This window comes from Carcharhinus amblyrhynchos, chromosome 23, assembly GCF_965287045.1.
Source record: "Carcharhinus amblyrhynchos chromosome 23, sCarAmb.v2.hapA, whole genome shotgun sequence".
Lineage (NCBI taxonomy): Eukaryota > Metazoa > Chordata > Chondrichthyes > Carcharhiniformes > Carcharhinidae > Carcharhinus > Carcharhinus amblyrhynchos.
Window position 1 is genome coordinate 32,999,436 of NC_137346.1, and position 13,305 is coordinate 33,012,740.

The window sequence follows — 13,305 nt, forward strand, 5'->3', positions numbered from 1 at the left end:
AGGAAACCAATGAGGGAAAAACATACTTGATCTCATTCTCATCAGCCTATCTGCTGCAGATGTATCTGTCCATGACAGTAAGTAGCAACCACCACACACACCTTGTAGAGACAAAGCTTCATTTTCACATTGAGAATAACCTCCATCATGTTGTGTGGCACTACCACCAAGCTAAATTGGAGTAATTTCAAATTGCAACTCAATATCAGCAGTAGCAGAATTTTACTTGAGCACCATCTGTAACCTCATGGCCATTAGCATCAAGCCAGGGGATTAATCCTGGTTCAGTGAGTGCTGGAAGGCATGCCAGGTGCAGCTCTAGGCACACCTAATAATGAAATGTCAACCTGGTGAAGCTACAACACAGGACTGCTTGCATGCCAAACAAAAAGCAATAGATAGAACTAAGTTATTCCACAACCATTGGATCGGATCTAAGCTGTGAGATCCTGTCACATTTTGTTGTTAATGGTAGTGAACAATTAAATAACTTGCTGGGGAAGGAGGTTTCAGAAATTTCCCTAGCCTCAACGATGGGGGAGGCCAACATACCGGTGTAGAAGACAAGGCCAAAGCATTTGCAACAATCTTCAACCACAGATGTTATATGGATGATTCGTTTCAACCTTTTAAGGAGGACCTCAGCATCACGTCAAATTTCAATCATTTTAATTAATTGCACGTGATATCAGGATGTGGCTGTTAGCCTGGGATATTGCAAAGGTTATGGGCCCAAATTCCGGCAGTAGTATTGAGGACTTATGCTCCAAAACTTGCTGCACCCCTAACCAGGTTGTTCCACTGGCATCTACCCAGCAATATGAAAAATTGCCCAGCTATGTCCTATACACAACAAGCAGAACAAATCTGAGGATTGGGCTAACGTGTGGCAAGTAATATTCACACTACACAAGTTCAGGCAATGGCCATTTTCTCTTGCTATTCAATGGTCTTCACTGACTTCCTCACTATCAACATCCTGGAGGCTAACACTGACCAATAACTGAGCAGGACCAGCCACATAATGACTGGCTACAAGAACAAGTAAGAGGCTGGGTCTTCTGTAGCGAGTTGTTTACCTTCTGACTCCCCAAAGTCTGCCCCACCATCAACAAGACACAAGTCTGAAGTGTGATGGAACACTGTCCACTTGCCTAAATGGGTACAAATCCAAAAAAAATTCAAGAAACTCGATACATCTAGGTCACAGCAGCCTGTATGACTGTAACCTCATCCACCACCTCCAGCATTCACTTTATCCATCACTCGTGCATGATTGCAGCAATGTGTGTCATTTACAAGATGTGCTGCAGCAACTCACCAAGGCTCCTTCAACATCACCTTCCAAACCTGAGACTTCTGCCACTTAGAGGGACAAGGGCAACAGATGCATGGGAACACTACTATCTGCAAGTTCCCCTCTGAGCCACACACTATCCTGACTTGGAACAATATCACCAATCCTTCATTGTTGTGTCAAAATCATGGAACTCCCTTCCTAACACTAAGTATACCTACATAACCTGGTCTGCAGCCTCTCAAAAGAGGGGGAAGACCACCATTTTCTTGAGGGCAATAAGTGCAGCCTAGCCAATGATGCCCACATTCCGTGAATGAATCGGAAAAAAAAGGTGGATCCTTTCAAACCTCTCAAACTCCTAGGAGGCTTCAGATCCCTGGTTGAGAGGCACCGCACTAATGCATACTCAACTAAGGAGATTAATGGTTATTATAAAGCCTCCAATCAGAGAAAATTAAATATTATTTGCAAATCTAGGTTTCATACCCTAGCCGTGAAGCTGTATTTAGTCTAGTGAATAGGAAATTATATCATTATTAGATTGCCACAATTCCACAATCTAATGTGGAGTTCACTTTTGCCAGTTTCCAAATGTACAGAGAATGTAGTAACGCACAAGCTAAATATGCTAACTCTTGAAATTGTGCTATCAAGAAAAGCTTTCAATTTCCATTGATATTCAGATGGTACATTACTGTGCTGCAGAAAGGCTCGCCACTAATACGTGACTATGGCAGCAAAATAAGCCCCATACTCATCAAAGTGTAATCATCTGATGCTGTCGTTACTGTAAATCCTGAATGCAAGAAGGATATCACATGGTATAATTGCTCTAGGCTCGTGTAAACTGGAAATGCTATCTTAAATAATCTAAAATGATCTAATTGGCTTTATGTTAATACCTTAAAGGTCAGTGATTGGCAAGGTTTGCCCAAGTAATTGACCTTTGAGTGAACGTTAATGCGTGTCACTATACTTATTACGATAGTGACTTATTTTGAGAAAAATTGGATCGGAAAGCTTTACTACTATAAGCTTGAACAGTGTATTTTGTGTATGTTTCTGATAACTAGGGAGGAAGCTTGTACTGCTCAATAATGATGTAACTCCTTAAATCTGCAAGAGTATTCAGTGTGGGCATATTGGCATCAGTCGGTATTGCATTTGGCCATTCAGTAGGGGAGGAAATAAAGGAGTGTACACTATTGGTGCATAACTACAGCTAAAGTAAACATAACGATCAGACATGTCAATAAAGCAAAGTTCACTGATATTGCCATTAAAAATTAACCCACAGAAACTGGAAAGATTAACCTAAGGCTCAGGGCTGTTTCCTGCTAAAACTGAAGAAATTCCAACTTTGAACAATGTGAATTATTTCTTTCAGACTGTTTGAAACTGGGGTACAGTAGAATGTCACAGTGGTTAGTATTGCTGCCTCTGTGTGAGGGAGCTGGGTTCGATTCCACCATTGGGTGACTGTGTGAAGTTTGCACGTTTTCCCCATGTCTTCATGGGTTTCCTCCAGGTGCTCTGGCTTCCTCTCTCAGTTGAAAGTTGTGCAGGTTAGATGGATTTGCCATGCTAAATTGTTCCATAGTGTCCCTAGATTTGTAGGCTAGGGGGATTGGAAGAGTAAGTATGTGGGTTGCAGACCTGGGTAAGATGCTCTGTCAGAAAGTCAGTGCAGACTTTTGATGGGCTGAATGGCTTCCTGTACTATCCTGAAATTCCTGAGTTTAATTTTTCTATAATCACTTAGTATTTTTTTTTGCTACATACTAGTAACAGGCTATCTTCTAGAAGTTGATAGTGGACTTGTCCCAATTTTCCTGATGAGCTGCACAAAGGGTGTAACAATCATTCAGATCACTAGACTCTTATTCTGTTTCCTGATCATTTAGTTGGAGTATTACTCATATCAGTGTCAATGATTAGCATGGGGAAAAGATTGTTTGTTTGGGTCTTTGAACCTGATCATGATTTAAAATCCTTCACTTGAACGATGCAGGAGGCAAGACTGTAATCCAGTCTGATGCTCTCTACAATAGAGAAACCTATAGTACTTGCTCTTCAGACTTCCACGTGAACAAACAATAGCTTTTTGAGCAAGGTACTAACAGGGCTGCTGGCTTCTGTGGAATTATATGAATTATACCCTAACTGTAGAGGGATTGGAATGCCCTGCCTGCTGCGGTTGTAAATGCGCCTAGTTTGGGGGCGTTTAAGAGATCCGTGGATAGGTTTATGGACGAAAAGGGATTGGTTTAGATTAGTGGGTCATTGTTTTTTTTCAACTGGTCGGCGCAACATCGTGGGCCGAAGGGCCTGTTCTGTGCTGTTATGTTCTATAGTCACATGAATTCTATCTCCACTTTCTTCTCTTCTGTAACTTGTTGCTGTGCTGTAGTTCCAGGCACTGAGATGTCCTTTGTTAATTTTCCTAAGTCATTGTTATTCATACATGAGCCAGTGAATTTAGACCAGCACCCTGACTGGGAGAAGGATCATAGTTAAGCCTGATCCTGTTCTTGTCCAAAGATCATTAATGTGTTTCCAGTAAGGGTTATTGAATCAGAGCAGGAATCACAGCTGATGTTTCTTTACATAACCCATGGAAAATGATACAGAAAAGGAATCAAACAAATGGATAATTAATTTATCTATTTGCATCCCTTATTTGATTTACAGTTTGCACATTAACCAGAATGAACTAGCAATCAGGGCAGAAGTCAAACTAATATCAGGACTGAATGTTATTGAGCGTGCAATTTCACGTTGCATTGCGTGTCGAATTGTAGCTATGCTGATATGGCAATAACTGGATCAGAAAGAGAGAGCTACTAATGGCCTGATTTCTTAGACGAGTGACTTGGAAGAAGCTGAACTGCTGAAATTGGGTGGTCTGAGAAGATTAGAAGAGTAGATAAAAGTGTAAGAGCTTGATGATGGATTCACTTTGGGCTCTTTTTATGCCTGTAATCTGAATGGGCGGTTGGGGTCATCCTGTAATTTCTGAACTCTAGGATATTTTTAGACTTTGTAGTTGCAGGCATCTCCTCATTCAAATGTGCAGTGCCTGAATATCCTCTAGTGAATTTGTCATTGTTTGCTCATTAGTAACTTGTACGTTTCTGCCAAGGGGGAGGCTATGTTTTTAAATTATTCATTCATGGGATCTGGGCGTTGCTGGCTGGGCCAGCAATTATTGCCTATCTCAAATTACTTTTGAGAAAGTAGTAGTATGCTGTTTCTTTGAACTGTTGTATCCATGTGGTATAGTTATATCACAGTAAGAAGTCTCACACACCATGTTAAAGTCCAACCAGTTTATTTGATAGTAAACCCACAACATAACATAAGAACATAAGAAGTAGGAGCAGGAGTAGGCCGTCTAGCCCTTCAAGCCTGCCCCGCCATTCAATAAGATCATGGCTGATCTGAAGTGGCTCAGTTCCACTTTCCCGCTTTCTCCCCATAACCCTTAATTCCCTTGCCTACCAAAAACCTATCTAGCCTACCAAAAACCTATCTAGCCGTGTCTTAAATATATTTAGCGAGGTAGCCTCCACCACTTCAACGGGCAGAGAATTCCAGAGATTCACCACCCTTTGAGTGAAGAAGTTCCTCCTCAACTCCGTTCTAAACTGCACCACCCCCTCCCCTTATCTTGAGGCTGTGCCCTCTAGTCCTGTTGTCCTTTCTGAGTGGGAAGAATCTCTCTACCTCTATCCTATCCATCCCTTTCATTATCTTATACGTCTCTATAAGATCCCCCCTCATCCTTCTAAACTCCGAGTACAGACCCAGTCTATTTAGTCTCTCTTCATAGTCCAACCCCCTCATCTCCGGTATCAGCCTAGTGAACCTCCTCTGCACTCCCTCCAAGGCCAAAGTATCCTTGCGCAAGTGCGGCGACCAAAACTGCACACAGTACTCCAGCTGCGGCCTCACCAATGCCCTGTACAGTTGCAGCAAGACCTCCCTGCTTTTATATTCAATCCCCCTCGCTATAAAGGCCAGCATCCCATTTGCCTTCTTGATCACCTGCTGCACCTGCAGACTGGGTTTTTGCGACTCATGCACAAGGACCCCCAGGTCCCTCTGCACTGTAGTATGCTGCAGTTTTTCGCCCTTTAAATAGTAATCCCTCCTACTATTATTCCTGCCAAAGTGGATAACCTCACACTTGCTAACATTGTACTCCATCTGCCAGGTCCTCGCCCACTCGCTCAGCCTATCTAGATCCCTCTGCAGACTTTCCACACCCTCCGCACAATTTGCTTTTCCACTTATCTTTGTGTCATCAGCAAATTTCATCACCCTGCACTCAGCCCCCTCCTCCAGATCATCTATATAAATGGTAAATAGCTGAGGCCCCAGCACCGATCCCTGCGGCACTCCACTAGTTACCAGCTGCCAATCAGAATAGCACCCATTGATACCAACTCTCTGCCTCCTATTAGACAACCAATCCTCTATCCATGCTAACACCTCACCCCCAACTCCATGCCCCCTAACCTTCTGAAGCAACCTTTTGTGCGGCACCTTATCAAACGCCTTTTGAAAATCAATAAACACTACATGCACCGGTTCCCCTCCTGTCTACCGCACTAGTCACATCCTCATAGAATTCCAATAAATTCGTCAAACACGACTTCCCCTTAATGAATCCATGCTGCGTCCGCTCTATCAAACAATTCTTCTTTGACAGATTCAAGCATTTTTCCAACAACAGACGTTAAACTAACCAGCCTATAATTCCCTGCCTTTTGCCTGCTACCTTTTTTAAACAGCGGCGTAACATTAGCCGTTTTCCAATCTTCCGGCACTTTCCCAGAATCCAGCGAAGTTTGGTAAATAATCACTAAGGCATCCACTATCACCTCTGCCATTTCCTTCAGAAGCCTGGGATGCATTCCGTCCGGTCATGGGGACTTGTCCACCATCAGTCCCACTAGTCGATCAAGGACCACCTCTCTAGTGACAGTAATCGCATTCAGGCCCTCTACTCCTACCATCCTTCTATCTTTAACATCTGGCAAACTATTCGTGTCCTCCTCCGTGAAGACCGAGGCAAAAAACTTATTTAAGGCCCCAGCCATTTCCTCATCTCCCACTACTAAATCCCCCCTCTCATCTTCTAAGGGTCCAACATTCACTCTAGCCAGCCTCCTCCTCTTTATATATTTGTAAAAACTCTTACTGTCCTTTTTTATATGTAGTGCTAGTTTAGCTTCATAGTCTATCCTTCCTTTCTTTATCAACTTCTTAGTCAATCTTTGTTGATTTTTAAACCTCTCCCAATCTTCTACTCGCCCCCTACTTTTAGCCACTCTAAAAGTATCAGCTTTTAATTTAATACTGTCCTTTATTTCCTTCGATAACCACAGCTGATTATCCCTTCTCCTACATTCCTTCTTTACCATTGGAATATATTTCTGCTGAGCATCAAAAAAGATCTCCTTAAAGATCCTCCACTGTTCCTCAGCAGTCCTGCCGACCAATCTGTGCCCCCAGTCTACATTCACCAATTCCTCTCTCATCCTATTGTACTCTGTTCAAACAGAGGACACAGGTTCGGGACCCTACTTTCTCATCCTCCATCTGCGTCAAAAACTCAACCATACAATGCTTTTGGAAACGCTATTCCTTTGTCAGATGTGTAACCTGGTGTTGTGAGACTTCTTACTGTGTTTTACCCTAGTCCAACGCTGGCATCTCCACATCATGTATAGATATATCCACAGTGCTATTAGGAAGGGAGTTCCATGATTTTGAATTAGCAACAGAGAAGAAACAGTGATTTATTTCCAGGTCAAGATGGTGTATGGCTTGTAAGGGAACATGTAGCTGATGGTGTTGCCATGTGTCTGCTATCCTTCTCCTTTTAAATGGTAGCCACTATGGGTTTGGAAGGTGTGGCGTAAGAAGATGTAGTGAATTCCTGGGGTACACACTTTTGCTACTGTACATCGGTGGTGGAGGGAGTGAATGTTTGTGGATGAGGTGCCAATTAGTTGGGCTGCTTTGTCCTGGATGGTGTCAAGCTTCATGAATGTTGTTGGAGCTGCACTTGTACAGGCAAGTGAAGAAAATTCCATTGCACGCCTGACTTGTGCCTTGCAGATGGACAGGCTTTGGAGAGTCAGGAGGTGAGTTACTTACTGCAGAATTCCTAGCCTCTGACTTGCTGTTGTAGCCATGATATTTATATGGCTGGTCCAATTCAGTTCCTGGTTAATGGTTAAACCTCCCCCGCCCCCAGCCCCCAGAATATTGATAGTGGGGGATTTGACAATAGATACTATTGAATAGATTCTCTTATTGGACATGGTCATTTCCTGATACTTGTGTGTATGGGTATTACTTGCTACTTGTGAGCCCAAGTCCAGATATTGTTCAAGTCATGCTGCATTTGGGCATGAACTGCTTCAGTATGTGAGGACACGTGAAATGGTGCAATCATCAGTCAAGGTGCCAATTTGGACCTTATGATGGAAGGATGATCATTGATGAAGCAGCTGAAGATGGTTGGACTAGGACACTATCCTGAGGAGCTCCTCTAGTGATATTCTGGAACTGAGACGATTGACCTTCAACAATGACAGTCATCTTCCTTTATGCCAGATATGACTCCTAGGAAAGGTTTCTTCCTGATTCCCATTGACTCCAGTTTTGATAGGGCTCCTTGACACCAAACTTGGTCAAATGCTGACTTGCTGGGGAATTACTCTCACTTCACCCCTGGACTTCTGCTCTTCATGTTTGAACCAAGGCTGTAATGAGATCAGGAGCTAAGTGATTCTAGCAGAACCCAAACTGAGCATCAGTGGGCAGGTTATTGCGCAGTACGTGCTGCTTGATAGCCCTGTTGCTGACATTTTCCATCACTTTGCTGATGATCAAGAGTTCATTAATGAGGTGACCAGGTTGTAATTGTCCTGCTTTTTGAAAGCTGGGTTTTTTTTTTCACATTGTCGGACTGATGCCAGTAGTATAGCTGTATTATATAGTTATATTCTCAAGTCTTGTGCAGTTTATGTTAAATATTATGGTGCAGAATATTAAATGTTCTCGTACAGAAAAGTCAGTCAGTTGGTCAATGATTACCGCCTTAATTCTTGAAATAACTGATCATGGCAATAATGGACTAAAGGTAAAATTATCCATGGCCCTGACTCCTAAATGCTCTCACTCAATTTATTTATTTTAAGAAAAATGAATGTGTGTTCACTCATTTATTATTAAATTAAGACAGAGTAAAACTTGGTTATGTTACCTGTTGTTGAATATCCTGCTGACGTTCATTGGCAAGATTCAAATCTACATCGCAGAATGTTCGCTTAAGTGAGGTACAGGATCCTGACCACTTTCCGGACTGTATCCCAATAAGAGTTGATGTTTCAAAGAGAAAGTTCAAATTTTAAAAAGAATTGCAGAAGAACCACAACTTGAAACCTGCAAATAATCTTAAAACATGGTAACTAGTTAAAGAATTGTATGTTGCAATTCGGAAGTGTTCATTATTCTGAATTCTGGATTGACCAGAACCACCTGTAATTTGATGAGTGAGTTAATTTGCTGAGGTAATTCAGCAAGCATGTGAATAGAATCCTGTCATTGGTTAGGAACAAGTTTTATTTTCCTTTTAACAATATTTAGTTAGTAGGGTAACAGTTTCATTTTCAGTATAACCAAGATTTATTTCAAACTGGAATGTTATTTTAATGTTATTTTAAACTGTTGCTCTTGGCAATGTGATTGTTGTTAATTACAAATGTTTTATCTTCTCTCTTTTCATTCTTTTATTTCTTTGGTGATTGTTACATTTTTCCTAATTGGGAATATTGGAGTCAGATTCTGTGTGAGCAATTTTGCTGCTGGTGGAGGCCATTTGGCTATCTAAATTTACCCTTGCAGAAGTGTCCAACAGTATCTCTTCACTAACCCCATTGTGGCTTCCAATTCTTTCTCTGAATGGTCTATTCTTTAGGGAGCATGTTCTATATGTTCATGTCAGTCATAATATTTTATCTCTTTCTCTACTCTTACAAGTAACATTGCGTGTTTTACTATCTTGCGTTCCTCTTTAAGTCCATCTCTTAAGACATCTTAGTTCCAGGCCATGGGATCAGAGTTTGTACAGTCTTTCACAATGCAGACCTTTGTTACAGGAAATTGATCTTATAGATTTTCCTTGCACTGCCTCTATTGGCACTTTAATATCTCTACCACGTCAGCTTTTGCCTGTTTAAGCTTTTATGAAGTGTCTTGGAATATTTTCCTAAATTTCATAGCCAGGGACCCAGGTTCGATTCCGGACTTAGGTGATCGTGTGGGGTTTACATGTTCTCCCCGTGTCTGCATGGGTTTCCTCCCACAGTCCAAAGATGTGCAGGTTGGGGGGATATGCCATTGTAAATTGCCCCTTAGTGTCTAAAGACATGTAGGTTAGGTGGATTAGCTGTGGTAAATATGCAGGGTCATGGAGATAGGGTGGGGGGATGGGCCTAGATACTCTGACAGAGAGTTGAAGACTCACTGGGCCAAGTGGCTTCCCTCAGCACTCTAGGGATTCTATGATTAATGATACTGTATACATGCAAGTTGTTGTGAAGAAAGTGCAGTATTGAAATTGGTGTCTCGTTAAACAGTGTAACAGTAGTGTACATTCTATTGACTTTGTTAAATGCTGCTCTGAATTGGTTGGATGTTTAGTATTGAGATAGCTCAGACTCCTAGGTCTCTCTGGACTTTATCCTCAGTTTATTCTTGGCCATTTGTGGAGTTGTGCTGCACTTTTGCTTTTAATTTTATTTGCCAGTCGCCATACTTTATCCAACTACATTGGCTTCTGAGTTGCTTCCACTGCACTCTCGGTCTGATGCCATGTGCATATTTGATCAGTTTGCATTACATTTTTAATTGCGTGTCATTTTATATGAATTAACATTAGTTGCAGCAATGCATCCTGGGCACCGGCTTACTGCTTTCTACCTCAGTACAACTTCTCTAATGAGTGTTTATTTTCTGACCACGTGCAATTTTTTATTCCTGCTCCAGGGTTTACCTTAAATTTCCACAGCTTTGAGTTTGACTAATTCTTTTGGAAATCCTTTCCCTCTGAATCTATGTTGACTGCTGTTTGCTAGATTACTTTAGTATCGCTAATAACCAAGCTTACTCCTGATAACCTGATCAGGAATGTAGGTAAATGGATTTGTAGCTGCTTGTATGTTTAGTCCCCCATTTTGAATGCAAAACGCATTGTTTACTGGTGAAATGCTAGTAGAATCAAAGATATCCAATGCATCTTTATAATGGCTGCCACTGCTTTACAAAGCACCTCTATTGTCCCTGCACTTTGGGATAAATATCCATTCTTAGTAATTTTGTCGATTTACACATTAATAAAATTGAAATTTTCTCAGGGAGATTGTTTTGCTTGTGACTCCCCTTTTAAATACTTGAAGTAACCATTTATTATATTGCAATGTTTTACTATTTTGCTATTCTTTCAAATATGTAGTATCACAGTGTAGCATTCGATCAAATAATTGCTGCTCAGTCTGCTTGCTGGGACAAATATGGGAGCAACTCAGATGTAGTGGTTCTATAACAGTTCCTGGGAGCAGTCTATTCCTGCCACACACTGGCTGTTGTTTCTCTTATTCAAATTTCTTGACCTTTTTGTTTTGATATTCAAGTTGACGCAACTCATTTCCAGTAGCTTTTAGGAAAAATCACTTTCTGTCCCTCTCTTTGTTTGTAGTACTATCATTACCACACGCCTTTATTTCCAGTGTAATGCATCATGTTTCATATTTTGCCCATAGTGTTTCTAAATTTCATCTAGTTTTCTCTCATACTTTTCACTATAGTAATCTACTTTTTGCAGCTCACCCTTCTTAGTATGCCCTTCCCTAAAGTTGAGTGTTCATTTAGTACTCATTCTCTTTCCTTGTTATTCAGTCTTTTTTTTCCTTCTAATCCTAACTTTAAACTGTACCATTTTGTGGGCATTGTGCTGATCTGTTCTCTTGGCTGTTTTAGTTTTGGCTGAGTAGTTCCACACGTGCTTTGAAGGTTGTAGATTCAAGCACCTCTCCATAGACTTGAGCACGTTATCTAGGCTAATGCCTTAATGCAATACACAAGAGTTGCGTTGTCAGCGTAACTGTCTTTTGGATGAATCATTAAACTGATTCGTTCTTTCCAGATGTGTGTAAAGGATTGTGGCAGTATTTTAAAGAGTGTTGTGTACTCCCTGACATCCAATATTTATCCCCATGAACGTTAGTGGGGGAGGGGGAGAATTTCTGGTCTTACATCAGTACTGTTTCTGGGACCTTGCTATACTCAAATTGATTGCTTTGTTTCTTGCATTATGATAGTGACTACACTAGCACTTATTGATTGTAAAGGACTTTAGCATGTCTTGAGCTGATAAAAGATGCTATATTTTTGAAGGATAAATAAATATCCCAAATGCTTGTACTCTCCACACTTCCCTTCCATATCCAAGTCTGCAGTTGAATCATTATCTGCTGCCTTTCACATTTAGATTTTGTATCCTTTGTATCTTGACTGCTTCATATTGTCTATTTTGTGTATTTTCATGCATTATTCTTCACTGTTTTCTAAAATCGGTATCAGTCAGGTGAAACCTGTCCCATTTGTGCAGTTTTGTCCTGCCCCAGCTAGCACTTGTTAGTGGCCCATAAATTTGAAACTCCTTTTATGTCATCATTCTACCCATCTATTTCTTCCTAATTTATCCTAAATATGATACCAGATGTAATTTTGATATTGCGACTTTTAACATCTTTCACCTTGGTTTAGTCCCCAAAACTTGATACGATTTATGCCATGATATACTTTCGTGAACACAGTAAAAAGTCTGACAACACCAGGTTTTAGTCCAACCTATTTATTTGATAATATACTCACTAGCTTTCAGGGTTACCCCCTTCGTCAGGTGAATGGAGAGTTCTGGCCTCAGACAGAGCATATAAAGCACAGACAGTTTAGAGATTACTGATTAAAATGCGAATCCTTACACCTAACCTGCTGTTCAAGACCTGAAGTGGCTGATAATGTGAGTGGAAGGAGCACTGATCACAGTTTAAAGAGATGTGTATTGTCTCCAGACAGTACAGTAAGTGAGGTTTTGCAAACCCAGGCAAGTCATGGGGGTTACAGATAGTGCGACATGAACCCAAGATCCCTGTTGAGACCGTCCTCGTGTGCGGAACTTGGCTATCAGTCTCTGCTCAGCGACTCTGCGCTGTCGTGTGTCGTGAAGGCCGCCTTGGAGAATGCTTACCCGAAGGTCAGAGGCTGAATGCCCGTGACCACTGAAGTGTTCGCCAACAGGAAGGGAACAGTCTTGCCTGGTGACTGTCGAGCGATGTTCATTCATCCGTTGTCGTAGCGTCTGCATGGTCTCCCCAATGTACCATGCTTCGGGACATCCTTTCTTGCAACGTATCAGGTAGACAATGTTGGCCGAGTTGCAAGAGTATTTACCATGTACCTGGTGGATGGTATTCTCACGTGTGATGATGGTATCCATGTCGATGATCCGGCATGTCTTGCAGAGGTTGCTGTGACAGGGTTGTGTGGTATTGTGGTCACTGTTCTCCTGAAGGCTGGGTAGTTTGCTGCGAACAATGGTCTGTTTGAGGTTGTGTGGTTGTCTGAAAGCAAGAAGTGGGGGTGTGGGGATAGCCCTGGCGAGATGTTCGTCTTCATCAATGATATGTTGAAGACTCCGGAGAAGATGTCGTAGCTTCTCCGCTCCGGGGAAGTACTGGACGACGAAGGGTACTCTGTCCACTGTGTCCTGTGTTTGCCTTCTGAGGAGATCGGTGCGGTGCGCACCGATCTCCTCAGAAGGCAAACACAGGACACAGTGGACAGAGTACCCTTCGTCGTCCATAAGAACATAAGAGCATAAGAAATAGGAGCAGGAGTAGGCCATCTAGCCCTTCAAGTCTGCC